Source organism: Sinocyclocheilus anshuiensis, unplaced genomic scaffold (assembly GCF_001515605.1).
Source record: "Sinocyclocheilus anshuiensis isolate Anshui unplaced genomic scaffold, SAMN03320099.WGS_v1.1 scaffold335, whole genome shotgun sequence".
In the NCBI taxonomy this organism is placed as follows: domain Eukaryota; kingdom Metazoa; phylum Chordata; class Actinopteri; order Cypriniformes; family Cyprinidae; genus Sinocyclocheilus; species Sinocyclocheilus anshuiensis.
Genome location: NW_015548239.1, coordinates 70894 through 86345, shown reverse-complemented (window position 1 = coordinate 86345; position 15452 = coordinate 70894). Strand labels below are relative to the sequence as shown.

The window sequence follows — 15452 nt, the reverse complement described above, 5'->3', positions numbered from 1 at the left end:
CACACACACACACACACACACACACACACACACACACACACACACACACACACACCTCTAAACCATCCAGAGAAGGTCACAAACCACGAGTGATGCGAATGCATCGGAAGGAGACATCAGCTCTCTGAAAGCCCTGTGGAACAACCTGCAGTGGATTAGGCCACAAAGGAGAAAAAGGGTGGACAAACAAAATGTTTCCTGAGTTGGATGGATGAGGCCAACTATGCCATACTGGAATTAGAGCAGTAAAGAGGAAGAGAAAAGGAGCACAGATGTGGGGAGGATTAGAGCTAAGAAGTCTGAAGTGATTTACCACCTAAATCTCCAGGCAGCAAAGGATAGTGGTTTACACAGTGTACTAATATTAGCATATGGATGAAGAAATGTGTCATGGCCCCAAAAACAAACACACACAATAGTGCATTTAGGGCAATATGCACCTCATTCCCCCTATAATCTCCATTAAGTTTAAACAATATACGATTATGATGACCTTAATACTGAAAATCTGTCCATTACCAATTGCAAAAGCTTGGTATGAAAGTTAGCCTAGCGTAGCAAAGTATTAAACTTTGGCACGTAACATATCCTGCACTGCTTGTGCTTTGGACATGAATGATGCCTCAAATCTTGTGCCTTGCTAAGGAGAGGTATGCTATTACTTTCCTAAGCAATTAGACATCTGATTTTATCCTGACGGACATAAATGGACTAACCTCGAAGGAGGGACCTGAGCCATATCTGGAAAATAAAATACAATAGAAACTTGGAGAAGGGCTCTTTTGATTTAGGTTAGTAAGCAACCACCCAGAACACCCTAGCAATCCACCTAGCATTAGCATTTTGCAAGGGCAAGCATCTCTCATTTTGTTCAGAATACATAAAAATAGATTGCATGGATGTACAAAAAAAAATCACTAGTCGACTAAATGGAGTTCCAGAACAATTAGGCTGGTTTTGGATTCATATGACCCCAATCAGATACTTTATTCATAGATTTTTGCATTCAAAAACAGCTAGATATAGCACAATGGAATGTAACAAAATTTAGCATTTTTAAAAGTTGGAATATTTTTAATTTTAAAACAGGCCCTGTTTACATTTTTCATTAAGATTACACTAAATACAAGTATAGAAGGCATCTAAAACGTTTTGAGGTAGACGAAAACGCATTTAACTGGATGGTTTTCATAGCTTAGACACTCATGTGGTCGATTGTGTCTGAACAGCCAAAAAGACCACACTACTTTCTGTAAAAAACAAGTGAATCAAATTTGTTTCAAATCAGCTCCGTTGTAACAAAACACAGACTGCTTTTTTAAATCAATTTAATTTGCTTCCTTTCCCAATCACTTGTAATCCCGTAACATAAATTTGTTCAGCCAACAGTATTTGTGATGTAGAGTGTGAAGAAATAAGAGGGAAGTGTCACAAGGAAATCTAAACAGCACTGGTTACAGGAGGCGCATTTGAAACGGTTAAAAACAGTTTAAGCCTCGGCTGACCACTTGTGATTGGATCACTGAAATCACACCTTAATACCAGGTGAAAGCAAGGCCAGTGTCTTAAAAATGCAACACTTGTGACAAGATGCTTAGGTAAAAAAAAGCAGAGTAAGGCGTGACACAATGGACAAAAATGTAATGCTGTCTGTTACAGCAGTGCTTTAAAAGGAACTTGAAAGTAAGTTCCTGAGAGGGTATTACCATGCAGCTAACAGCTAAACGCAGCATGCTAACTAAAGCACTGCCACTAAAAATATCATAACTAAAATAATAAAAACCCCTACATAAACCAAAATCACTAGCCAGACGTCAGACAACTAGTTGGCTCACTGAATTTTATTATTCACAAGCACTATGAAGAGTACACTGGTCAGAATTAAAGCACAAAGTGCATTTGGGTTCTTTTGCAAAACTTTAACCTGTTTTGCACATTGACCACAACAAAGAACGCTGCTTAACACACAAAGAAATGAGATGACAAGCAAACAACTGAGAGACAAAGACAACCAGGCAGACAAAAGCCATGCTACCAAATCAAGATAAAAAGAGCAGCTTGTTTTGTCACCTTGACAAGCAAAGCTTCCTTTATTCTTGTCGGGGTGAAGACTTGTGCATTAAATATACACACACACACACATCCCTTTGCAGTCACATTTGCCAAATCTCACAATGTTCGAACAGACCACCTGGCACTGACCTGCCAGCCAAGCGCACAATGATGCCATTTCTAATTTCTGCGAGGGAGGATCTGAAAAGAAAAGAAAAGAAAAACACACTTTCCAAATAAAGGTGAGAAATGGAGGATAAATGAATTTTGGAGTGAGTGATGAAGACAGGAATTGGCAGAGGAATAAAAGAGAGGGATGCGCAAGAGATTAGAGCGGCGGAAATATGGAGCTACGCATTTTTTTTCTTTCATTCTTTCGTGCCTTTTGGCAGCAGATGAACACACAGCCACTCATCCAGTGAAGAGTGAAAAAAAAATAATGTAACAAACAAAATGGAATAAAGTGAACCCGGCCAAGAACACGCCAACACAACCAACATCCACAAAAGCTCTGGCACCACAAACCTAGTGTTTTCTCTCTCTACCACTCTCCAACCTCCTCCCTTCACCTTCCCATAATGCCTTTCTCTCTCTCTCCCTGTTCTATCTATCTCTCTCTCACACACCAACCACAGCAGTGGGTATTTCTCCCGAGGAGCTCTGGCATGGGTCCAGGAGGTGCCAGTCTGCCTCCTTTAACAGTGCCCTGTGACTGTGCCAAAAGACGCCTTCGCCAACATCACAACACCTTACCAACCACTCCGCCGAAAAAAGGACAGCGAAGACAAAAGGAAAAAAAGAGGAAAAAAATAAAGCGAGGCAAAGGAAGGCAGGAAAGCACAAAAGAACCAGAAGAGGACTTTTTTATGGAACGACGAGATTGGTAAAATGACTTTTCTTCTCCGAAACTTTGGCTAAAATGGACCTAATATGGGGTGAATTGTGTTCCGGCAAACAGAAGAAAAAGCAATAGCCTTGTTAAATTTCAGAAATCGCAACACTATTCCTCAGGGCTCAGGGTATTGCATGTTTTTTTTTTTTTAATCTTTTTTTTATTATTATTATTTAATTGGAAGTTTGCCCGTCCATCATCATGGCACTGGAATGACCCTTCACAATCCCTCAACACAACAACTTTCTCATGACCCAAGGACCTGACGTTAACTTGGACTATTACAGCACATGTTTCTGCTGTCAATGCTGCCAACACTTTTTAAGACTTTAGGATTACACGGCTCTAAAACTTGCCCTCTATAACATGGACATATAAATCAATTGTGACTGGTTGGATGCATATCACTGGCTTTGGGTCTAGGGCTTTGTTTTGCTTTGTGGCACCTTAGCCATCTTTGCATTCAACATTCAAGACATGGATGGTGAATTTCTGAAACGCAAACTCCATCAGATCTTATTTGCCAAATTCGGACAACTCAACGTTGCCAAAGCTTCAATACAGAATCTAGAATTGGTAAACTGATCGGAAGCAAAATTTTTAACCAATTGGAAATGATTTCACTATTTGTAATCCCACTTAAATCAATTATAAACACAACTATTAGGTGAAATATTGATTCACCTGATTACATATCAATCTAACCGAGAAATGTGGAAATTTTTCTACTGTGGAGAAAAGGTCTATACTGTGTGTAGGCCTACCTGCTGAGTTTATGACTCTGAATATGAAGGAAAAATCAAAGCAATCTCAGTATGAAAGTGTCTTAAACCAACCAGTCTTCACATTCTTGTTAAACAATGCACATTCAAGACCGTTTCTGTTGGAATGCACCACACCTGGAATGCACCACACCACCTCATGCTGGGTCAACTTGAATCAGCTGAGACACTGGAGTCACCGACAAGTTCAAGTGCCTGTATGTCCACTGGAGGCGACTGCTGATGCATTCATACCATACTTTCTATTCAAACCTGTATCCAAGCAACCAATTCCGGTTGCTATGGTGAAGGCTAGCCCCCCTCATTGCTACAGTTTGCAAGATAGTGCACGTAATCTGTGGAACACCTCCAGCATTCTGATGCCCGAGACAAAACATAAGCTAACCGATACAATTGTAGAAAAACAGTATTTTCAGACCCTAACAAATGTCAACTTTCTGAATTACTTGATGAAGCAAAAAGATGGGTTTTTATACAATAGGTGTATAAAAATATTCACAGGTGCACTGATGAACATGGCTTTTCTCAGCAAGACCTGAATGAGTCCATAATATATTTGTTCTAAAAAAAAACAGAAAGCTCATGACTTATAGTGAAAGTTGAGTAGAATATTGTAGGTTTGGAATCTCGCCTACTAACACAAAAGTTACGGTTAGGAAGGGGAAGCTCAGTATCTGGAGAGCTACTTTGATTACAGTTTTACTCATCACCACTGTGCCCTTGAGCAACGCTCTTAACTACAGCCTGTTAACAGCGAACTGAGCCTCCTATTTGTGTATTCTATGTTGCTTTGGATAAAAAGCATCTGCTAAATACTTCTGTGTGGAGGGTGATGGAAAACTAATAGCAGTCACCCAGTCACTCTTTACAGAACGTGTTTCTTCTCCAAGGTCAGATGAAATTGCTCTCTAAATGGCAATGAGGTAGAATGCACATAATTTCAGAGGATATACACACAATGAAAGAATAAATTCCCCAAATACGGCCTATTTGAATCACAAGTAATGCTAATGATACAGACACAACTGACAAGACTGAACATAACAAAAATTACCCATATTATCCATTAACTTAAATTTTATTTAAGTAATAAATTAAAATCCTAAACATGTATTTTTCCATTACATTTCAAGCTATTCCTCAAGCTGCTCTGCTCTCATACTACAATACTAAAAATGTAAAAGTAAAATAATAAACAGTTTTTAAAGAGATTTGCGAGCACAAAAACATCAACATCTAATGAAATGCATATTGGATACATCACATTTAAATACACTGCTAATAGAGACATTTAAATAGAGAGGCGTGACTGTGGTGATGACATCAGTACATTTTCTCAGGCTGTTCTGGGCCGAAACTGTGCCAGCATGGCAACAGCAGGTAGGGTTTGATCATCCTCCCCAAAACCCTGTTCCACCCCCCATGGATGCAGAGGCCCGGAAGCTTCCACCATGCCGTGACAGTGAGCTGCTTCGACAGAAGGGCCGGGAATGCGTGACAGGGCGGAGCTTTCATGCACATAATGCACAGATGGGCCCCTGGACACTACTACGGCACCAGAACTCCCAAGATGCATCAGGCCAGCAAAACTGTCATGGTTATATCTGAAGGCACTAGGGATGTAACGATTACCGGTTTGACGATAAATCGTGATAAAATTCCTCACGGTTAGTATTACCGTTTCATCTTTTAATTATCATTAAAACCGTATTAGATTACTGCAATTTGAACAACTCACGATAAATAAATACCGTCCAGCATAAAGCACAGTTTTAAGTAACAGTCTCACGTGCGCACAGCAGCAGAGCAGTTTTGTTTTGAGTGAAAACAGGGCGGAAAAGCTGGGAGGTTTTAAAAGAGTGCTAAGGGAATTATACAAATTAATATATGAATTAATTAATTATATGAATGTACCTCTGAAGGTTCTGACTGTCTTCAGAAACAATTCGATGGCATTTTGTTTTCACCTTTGCTCCATGTAATACCTAAAGGAAGTGTTCTTAATCGCAATACTGCTTTGGCCACAGAGTTTACGGGAAACAGCTGTAATTCAGTTTTTCTATAAGCGCCACCTGCTGTCAGCGAGTGGATTTACAGAGACTTATATTTACATTCAGCCTGTGTGCAGTTTCTGTCTGGCCAAAAATGGACCGAATTTGCATGCCATGCTGTAAATTTTGACCGGTTGATGAAAAACAAACTTATGTGGACTCATTTACACATTTAAACAATTCAGATAAGTTATCTAGAATTATTTATGGAGCAGATAAAATACATATCATCATTTATTAATCAATTATCATTTTGACGTTTATCGGGGGGGGGGGGGACTTCTCCAGATGAATATTAACTAGCCAGAGGTTAATGTGACTTTGCCACAAAAGCCCCCCGTGCGGTATGTGCGGGAAATAAATTAAATTAAAATAAAAAAGGAAAACTTGAAATCGCATCATATGACCCCTTTAAGATTCGTAGCTGTAATGTCAGCAAGTGTGGCCTTTCTTTTCTGTGTTTGGATTGCAGATACTCCTCGACAGAGCTCTGTTCATTTCAACCATATTTTTAAAAGACAGACACACATCCATCCATATGTATTGTGTAAGCATTGCATTATGAACATTTGCTTAAAAAAAAAAACCCGGTATCATTCGGGTTTTTTAAAGTAAATAAACATTACACCATGCATGTTCAGACCAGACGGATGAAAGAAAGACAAAAAGCTGGCTGTTTAGTTGTTATTTGTTATTTTCACTTTTAAAATTGTAGCCTCTTATCTGAGAAAAGGAGTAGGTTTGGTGTCACCTAGAGGTGTTGAGGGCAGAAAGAGAGGCTTTGAAATTGCTTTGCAAATGAGATATAATTACCAAATGCACGCTGGCAAGAGTAGCAGTGCTAAAACAAAACCCGAGGAGGAAATCACTGGTTCATGGAAGCTGTGAAACAGATATACTGATGGTTAAATACTGAGAAAGGTGAAATGATTCCTGTCAGATTATGTGTATATATAGGTATAGGAATTTTGGAATGTCAAAATACTGTAGATTGCATTAATCTTTATGCATTCAATCAAGAAATCTCTCTTTCTGTGGTTTTGTATTTGCAATTCTTTTCCTAAGGTCTGTGAACTCAGAGTGGGTGGCGGGATGCTGAACTGGTGTTTCTGTAAATGGCAACAAAACTGTTGTTAGATGGCTCATGGATTGAAAAAAAAAAAAAAAAAGACGAGGTCTCTCAAAAAGAACGAGGGGGGAGATGTGCAGCTATTCATTCTCCTTGTTACCATTAGAGGGCCATTAACATCTGATCGTTTACATTTACGCTCTTGGCAGATGCTGCTTGTACCAGCTAGAGGTTCAAATCACCGGATTCTGAATATGCAGGAGGGATTTTGTTAATGACAGATTACAGTAGGTTGAGAACGAGAGAGAGAAGGTGATATAGGTAGGTATTCAAAGAGAGAAAAGGTGAGTGCAAGTGATAAATGGATTCATAGGATGAGTTAATCAGAGATTAATTAAGGCCATTTCTGAAGGGATTGGCCTAGTGGTTTTGGCACCAGGTTTGTTAGTTTTAAACATTGATTTGTTTCGTGAAGGCATCTATGCCACAGTTAAGAGTCTTGTTAAGTTTTGACTGCTTACGGCATACACACATTTCTTTCTGATTAAAATGAGAAAGAAAAGAGGCAGTCGACTGTTGGGTATTTTAGCATAATTATGGCTTTGCTGGTCTCACTCGAGTGAGATGCTTAATTAAAATAATAAATCGCGTTTTTGCGTCACCACTAAAGAAATCCTTTTTTTCCTTTCCCCACTCACTCACTCAGAAATATATTATCAGTGTGTCCGTGAAGGTCACACTGCAACCGCTGTGTCCGATCCAGGGCCGCATCCACCCAATCCCACTTCAGGATTAGCTGGTGAACTCGTTAACTGGTTAGCAGATATCATCCTCCCCTCCCCCTTAACCCTTGCTGTTTTTACCCCTGGAGCAGCCTCGAGTAAGACACTCTTACCCCACATGGGATGGTCAGATTACAGCTTCCCCATAATCCCGTTCGCACAGACTACAGAGACATGTTTCAATCTCTGCACTACGTTTCTTTCTCTGTGTATGTTTGCATCGCTCAAATGTGCCCCATAAAGCAGACACAAGGTTTTTGGCAAGAATAAGTGATATTCCAAACTGCATGGTGTGAATTTTCAGTCTGAAGGGCACCTCAAGCAGCATAAGAAACAAGTGTGCATTAATTCATCACTTCACAGGAAGTGGACAGGGAAATTTAACTTCTACTTTTACTCTGTAAGGATACATTAAATTGATCAAAAGTGACAGTAAAGACTTACACTTTTACAAATGTAAATTTCAAATATTTTATTTCTAATAAATACTGTTCTTTTAAACTTTCTATTTCTCAAAGAATCCTGAAAAAATGGATCACGGTTTCCAGAAAAATATCAAGCAGCAAAAGCATTTTGGTGATCATTTTATGAAATGTTTCTTGAGCAACAAATCAGAATGAAAATTCAGCTTGGTCACCACAGAAATAAATTACATTTATATTAAAATATTATATATATATATTAATATATTACATTCTATATTCATATTTACAAAATATCTTAAATTTGTTTTGTAAATATTAATATACAATGTAATAGTTATTTTAAATTTAAGTTATTTTAAATTTTAATAATATTTCACAACACTGTATTGCAATAACAATTATACATTTGAATCTGTCCTTTAGTTCCATTCCAGTGGGCATCATTATATTAGGGCAAAGAGTGTATATATATATATATATATATATATATATATAAGAATATATATGTAATGTACATTACTTATAATGTTTTTATGTTTTTAAAGTCTCTTATACTCACCAATCCTTCATTTATTTGATCGAAAGTACAGTATAAAGCAGTAATATTGTGAAATATTATAACAATTTAAAATAACTCTTTTCTATTTTAATATAAATGTAATTTATTCCTGTGATGACAAAGCTAAATTTTTAACACCACAGAAATAAATTACATTTATATTAAAATATTATATATATATATTAATATATTACATTCTATATTCATATTTACAAAATATCTTAAATTTGTTTTGTAAATATTAATATACAATGTAATAGTTATTTTAAATTTAAGTTATTTTAAATTTTAATAATATTTCACAACACTGTATTGCAATAACAATTATACATTTGAATCTGTCCTTTAGTTCCATTCCAGTGGGCATCATTATATTAGGGCAAATCCACGCACACCTCCTCACTCTCCCTCTTCTCTTGTCTTCCTGGCCACCTGTCTTTCCTCCCACCCCCTCCTATTTCTCGTCCCGTTGGAGGCTCCTCTCTCACCTGAAGCCTTGTTTGGCATCCTGTGCTGGGATTACGTTTAATCTGGACACGTGCCACTGGCCTCCCTCATAGTCATCCTTTTCCACCCCGCTCTTGTGCAGAAATCTGTGGCTACTGTATATGCTTTTAATGTCTCCTATAGGGCTTTCCCTGTGAACAAGATTTACAATGAAAAAATGGGAAGTACTGTGAGGATACCATGATATGCATAAACAATATTTATAAAATAATACAGCCAAATTCACAATAGCATTTTTATATGATTTACTTTTATATTTATATTAGTTTCATATGATTTACTCTGTTACATCGAGCACAATACATAGTACATACATACATAGCCTATACACTCTAAAAAATGCTGGGTTGTTTCATCTTCAGTGTCATATGATCCTTCAGAAATCATTCTAATATGCTGATTTGGTGCTCAAAAACATTTCTTATTATTATCAACATTTGTGCTGCTTAATATGTTTGAGGAAACCATGAAACTTTTTTAATAAAACATTTTACATTTTATAATACATTATATATTATAAAATGTGTGTATTTATAAATTGATCAAATGTAAAATAAATATTAAACACACTAATTTTTATTGATAAAATATAACAAAATGCAAATTGCTAAAAAAAAAATAAAAAATAAATAAATAAATAAAATAAAATAAAAACAAAATCCACCTCTCAATCCCAGAATCCAGGGCACCACTGATTGTCTAAAACTATCATGTGAATGCATTGAAAAGAAATAAGAGAAGAAAGCGATTAGAAACAATATAGAGAGAATAGAAGCAGTATTCTCTGCTGTATTGTGATTATGCAAGAGGCCAGAGTCTGAAGAGAGACCTGATGAGAGACTTGATTTATTGGAATCAAAATAATATATATATAAAAAAAAGATTTACATCTGGGGTAAAATATTCGGGTAAAAACTGGGGTAAAATATTAAACAGCTATAATGGCTTGTATTTCCCTAATAAAATAAAATATTGAAATTTAAGGCAGTAAACAGCTACATCTCTTTTAGCTGCCAGATGTACAGTAAATTTATATTTTTCTGACATACCAAAGAAATAAAAATAAAGAGACGGGTGGTGGAAGTTAACTAAGGAAAATTAATTGCTGTTATGTGTAACCTGTCACCAGCCATTCAGGGGCAATCTGACCCACTGCCTTTCATTTATTGCAGTGCACACACTTATGCCACTGCATTCATTAAAGATGCACATGTTCTACGATTTTCTAAACGATGCACCTTTGAGTAAAAATGTGTAAAGATGACCATGGCCTACTGCTCATTTAAATGAAACCTAAATCAACTCCAGAGTCTGACAGCAGTTGCCTTTACAGAAAAACATTGTGATTAAATATTACAAATGTTTACCGATTAATCCTCATAAACTGAGTTTGCTTGTATGTGTGACTTACCGTCTGAGCGTAGCTGATTATTAAAAATTACCATTCGTCTCTCTGCTTAAATAAGCCGCAAAATTGATTTGCCTTCCTGTTGCCGCCTCTGACAGTCTCACTGATATGTTCTTATTATCAGCAGTACGAGCATTATCACATACATTAATCAGAAAAGAATTCAGCCGTTGATGGCGTACTTTAATTACAAATCACGCACTTATCCAACGACGAACCACAAAAAAGCAGAAGATTAAAATAATTGTGATTGCAAAAATCCTTTTTATAGATGGTCAGGAGGCAACGCTGACCTTGAAGGACTGTTTTAACATAATCAGACATACTGATGTTACATACAGAAGCGAGAGAAATCCACAGTTCTCTGTGCGCTTATTATTAATGTGGGGGATTTTATACTGCCAGCAGTATTTTTCCGTAACCAAACGCACAGATGAAATGCCTCTGAACCTCAGAGCGAATACAGATGCATAATTTTGTGAAGCACATGCGCACGCTAAAGTGGTGTGAAACGAAGAAGTGGGTCATGGCGCTTTTCCACTGCGTGGTACGACTCGGCTCGGTACGGCTCTGACGATTCTCTCCGGCCAATCCGTGATCAGCAGAGTTTACACGTCACGTTTTGGTAACGGTACGGTTCGCTTGGAACCCCAACCGAAGTGGTACTAAAAAAAGTACCAGGTACCAGGTACTGTACCCAGTGGAAAACCCCCCAAGAGTGAACCGTACCGAGCCGTACCGTGCCGTACCATGCAGTGGAAAAGCGCCGTTAGAGAGGGCGTGGAAACTGGGTCACTGGATGCAGAGGCGGCGAGAAGGGGGTTGCTTTTGGGAGCTTCTGTGTGCTGTTGCTGGGCTGACTACTGGGGCGTACTGAGAAAAAAGGGAGGGAGGGAGAAACAGAGATAGAAAGAGAAGTTCCCATCCTTTTTTTTTTGGAATTAGTCATGTTGTAGGGTCTAGGAGCATCATTATTTCAAGAAGCATTCGAAGACGCTATATCCCATTTAAAATGCAGTATTTCAGAGCTTCGACTACAAAGAGAACGAATAATCATCTGAGGTATGAAAGAAATGTAAAATGGGACACCAGTAGATGTCATTTTAATTAAAAAAAATTAAATCAGCAAACCCCAAAACCCTGCTGCCCTCTCTATCAGAGCGATGTGGTCAGAGCTAATGAAATTGCCACTAATATTAAGGGCACTGGAGGACACCAGTGACCCAGGGGGAGAGCAGGGCATCGATCCATCCACAATGAAGCGCTCATGACCGAGAGCTCATGTTTTCAGCTGTACTCTGGAGACTGCACTGTGCACTGCCATAACTAGCATCATATTCTGTACTGTATTCCAATATGAGCTTTAGTGCTAAATACATGTACTTTATGATAAATTAAAACTGCAGTGCTGTCCCTTTTACACTCAGTGGGATAATATTTACACATAGGATTAGAGGAACTAACTGACCATCATCTGCTTGTTATATACTAGTTATTGTGTTAAAGGCACAGTACACACACAAAAAAAAATTCTAACCATCCCGTCATTCCAAAACGGTACTTTTGGACCGTGACTTTTTTCTTCTAAGGAACACAAAGGAAGAGTTTTTGTAAAATTCCATTTGAAAAGCAGTTGCAACATTTAAAAAAAATATCTCATACAAGGCTCGAAATTGCGACCATTTTGGTCGCATATGCTCCCGAAATTTAATCTGTGCGACCTCAAAATATATTTGGGAGCATTTGTGCGAGTGCATATAATTGTTGTCGTGCGACCCGTTTTCATTTCTCTAAAAACGTTCAGAGTATGTGCCTTCTGAGTGTTGATACGGTGACCTGTCTGCCGTTCTATGAAACGTTAGGCTACATAACAAAATTAAACTTCATCTTTACATTTTTAACTTTAATGCAGATTTTAGATTGGTTAATATTAGCTGTCAATCACTCAGTCACTGCTTTCCGCTGTCAGGTGACAGGGAGCTAACTACCGCGGGGAATGAAAAAGGCTGAAGAAGAGAGAAAATAAAAAAGAAACACTGACAGATTTCTTTTGTGAACCACCTAAAGTTACAAATAATGGTGCTGGTGATAGCGATCATGTGGTGAATGTTGATCCACCAGCCGAATAGAAGGCGTACAGTTTTCGGAGAGAGTGGTTGAAAGACTTCTAGTGGCTCCGCTATGAAAATGGTTCTATGCACTGCGTTCACTGTAAAGCCTGTGGGACTGAGTTTGCAGGTAACAGCGCTCGCCACCGAATCTACATATTTCGTAATTGTTGTTTAAGAATGTAAGGATAAAATCTGTTAATATATAATTTGTAGTTGTGGTGCTCCTAAATTTTTGGTGAGTGCTCCTACATTTTTGCTGGTGCTCCTAACTTTTTGAAGTTGGGAGCACCAGTGCTACCAAGTAAAAAAGTTAATTTCGAGCCCTGCTCATAGGTTATAAAGTAGGTTATAAATAGGTTATAAAGCCATTTAGGTTTGGAATAACATGAAGGTGAATGAATAGCAACAGAATTAGAATTTTTAGGTGAACTATCCCTTTAAATTGTTGTCTATGTGTTGATTTAACAACAAACTGTACTTTTAGTTTTAGATATTTTGGAAAATGCCTTTCAAAAAACAGTTGCAACATTCTTCAAAATATCTTTTTTTGTGGTTCGCAGAAGAACAACATGAGCGTGAATAAATGACGCCATTTTTAGGGGATCTATCCCTTTAAAGTGTTGTCTATGTGTTGATTTAACAACAAAATGTTACTTTTTTGCAGATATTTTGAAGAAAAAAAAAAAGCCTTTTGAAAAACAGTTGCAACATTCTTTACAATATATTTTGTGTTCCACAGCAGAATGAAATTCATACAGGTTCGGAACAACATGAGGGTGAATAAATAGTGGCAAGAATTTCATTTTCAGGTGAACTATCCTTTTTGTGTTGTCTATGTGTTGATTTAACAACAAATTGTATTTTTTGTCACATTTGTCTGTGCATTTCACTTTTATATATGCATGTGTATGCATGTTAGTGTAGCGGCGAACACAATAGCACATGCTGCCGGATTTACCAAACAACCTACCAAGCATTCTGCACAGACACACATGCATCAGTGCTCGCTCACATACACATTTGTGCATAGCCCATAGGCAAACATACACTCCTGAGACACACATATAATGGCCAACTCAGCATTATACCCATATACCATAAAAATAAAAAAAAACGAAGAAACAACACACACCTGAGTGTGCAACTGTGCACCGCTTTGCTTTCTTCCCATTTGCACACTGTAGCTTGCATTAGTTTAAAATAATGATCTTTCACCCTTAAATACTGCAGGTTTAGGTTTTAAACTCATTTAGCTTTAGTCTTTGTAATCTTGTAAATGTCCCATTTTGGCTCGTCAGTGAGGACGTTTTAGCGACCCATCTGTTATGTGACCTCTTTAAAATGATGCAGCGCAAAGACCGACCGCTTCAACAGAACATCTGGATGCTTTGTTTTTGTTTATTTATTTTTTGATGAAAATTTTAATCTGATGCTGACATAAAAAATATGAATTCTGGGATTAAAATAAATAAAAATAAATGAATCTTTCAACAAAGCCTGAAAATTGGTCCTTTTTACATACAGGACAGAAAAAAAAAATTATATTACAAAAATATTTAAAAACATAATTTTTAAAAATGTGATGAATTCGATTCAGAAAAACTGTAGCGTTTGTTTAACCATTTAATATTAAAATTGGAACAAAACGCAATGAATGTGGTGTCACTTTTAAAGAAACACCCACATCATGATTCCACATCATGGAAGTGTATTTAAAAGCACACAACTGCACAGACACAAAACACAAAGAATACAAAATATGCTAACACATACGCACGCGCACGCGCACACACACACACACACACACACACACACACACACACAAGGAGCAGGTCCTGGGATGCTCATCATTTGTAATGAGGCGATAATCCAGCTCAAACGCTCCTATTTGCTAATCTGTCAGATTACAGATTAAAGTGCACTCAGAGGACGCTATTGCTAGGAGGAATGCAGGCTAGGCTAGTACTGACACACACACACACACTGGCCCTAATCTCTTCCATTTACATACACTTCATTTCTGTTTGATTTGCCTGGGGCATACACACATAAAATGCAAAAATATACAATAATGATCTCATGCAGGAATATACACGCATTGACAAAGACATAAATAGAGCAAGGAGACATATTCAGCATGCTACACACAAACACACAGTTTTTAAGACTTCGTTTTTAAGTTGTAGAATATTCTCTTTTATGTTTTAGCTCCATTAAAAAATGGCATTCTGTCTATCATTGTGTGGTGATGTTTAATTCATTCATCATTATAAAAAAATGTAAATATTTATACGAATATAGTTAATATAATTATTACACTCCATATATATTATTAAGTATTTTAATGACATTAACTCATATTATTTTTCTTCATAAAAAATTGTGAAAAAAGGTTTATTAAATAGCCATGCATATTTTGCATAACATTTTAAAATAACTTTTTCTCAAAGAACAGAACGTTCTTGCAGTCCTCTGCACCAGAAAATGCTGAAGCATAGAATTGATTTAAATGTCAGATATAGTTCAAATGCTGTTCAAAATCTAAGACTAAACAGTATTGATCTCTTCTGTACAGCTAGTTCACTGGGGTTTCACGCTTTGAAACACTTCCAGTTTTAACACTATCAAGTGTGATGCGGACGAACTAAGAAAAAATGATTTAAAACGAAAATTTCTTTTGCATTTTAAGCTCCCGTCCCACTGGTTCACAGTGATATTGCACATTAGCGAAGTAGCGGCTCGTGTTATATCATGCATGATGTATCGTCTCAGCGTGTGTGCGTGCGTGTCAGGGGAGCATATTGGGTTGCCTCC

The 15452-nt window shown here is 37.3% G+C and overlaps 1 protein-coding gene across 2 annotated transcripts in view; it reads right to left on the bottom strand.

Moving 5' to 3' along the window:
• Positions 1-15452, bottom strand: part of LOC107654834 (mitochondrial peptide methionine sulfoxide reductase-like) — a 46784-nt gene that overhangs the window by 27121 nt on the left and 4211 nt on the right. The window contains exon 1 of one of the 2 annotated variants that reach the window (XM_016442089.1): positions 85-153. The exons of the other annotated variant lie outside the window; for it this stretch is intronic. The gene's annotated coding sequence lies outside the window, so the exon portion shown is untranslated. Of the gene's footprint in view, positions 1-84; positions 154-15452 lie in introns of those variants that run through there. 2 annotated transcript variants of the gene reach the window in all.